Here is a 543-nt window from a genome sequence, read left to right as displayed (position 1 = left end):
TATATATATACACACATATATATATGTGTGTGCGTGTATATATATATGTATATATACATACATACATACATGCATACATACATGTATATATTATTGACTAGATGGTCGCAGCTGTTATACACTTTCGTACTATTGCTTTTTGTAGCAGGTTATCTAAACGCAACTGATACGTTAAGAAGTATATATATTCTTATAGCAGCACATGCACACAAACTAAGCTATATTGTCAAGTATCAACAGAAACTAAGTATATGTTGTGCTTCTACTGATTTTTCAGTTTTTCATGCATATGCATACATAAATACACGTATGTGTGTGTGATACATATGTATATATGACTATACATGTATCTCTGGACAATAAGGATGTCCTCCTTAATAACAAGTCAATTTTGGAGGTCTAGGATCTTGAGATTATCTCCCTTGTTCCAGTGGATTAGTATTATGATACATCCTCTAGAGGTCTAGATAATTTTAATAAATCTGGAATCTTTGTTGAACAATACTTGACATACCATCAATTGTCTTGTGTGTATATATATAT

General features: G+C 30.8%; 1 protein-coding gene across 1 annotated transcript in view; it reads left to right on the top strand.

Annotated features, from left to right (window-relative positions):
* Positions 1 to 543, top strand: part of LOC106880245 (dynein intermediate chain 3, ciliary) — a 61,195-nt gene that overhangs the window by 8,131 nt on the left and 52,521 nt on the right. The gene's annotated exons all lie outside the window — the stretch shown is intronic.

The sequence above is a fragment of the Octopus bimaculoides genome, chromosome 5, assembly GCF_001194135.2.
Source record: "Octopus bimaculoides isolate UCB-OBI-ISO-001 chromosome 5, ASM119413v2, whole genome shotgun sequence".
NCBI classification, from domain to species: domain Eukaryota; kingdom Metazoa; phylum Mollusca; class Cephalopoda; order Octopoda; family Octopodidae; genus Octopus; species Octopus bimaculoides.
Note: the sequence above shows the minus strand (reverse complement) of the source record. Positions and strands in the feature narration are given on the sequence as shown.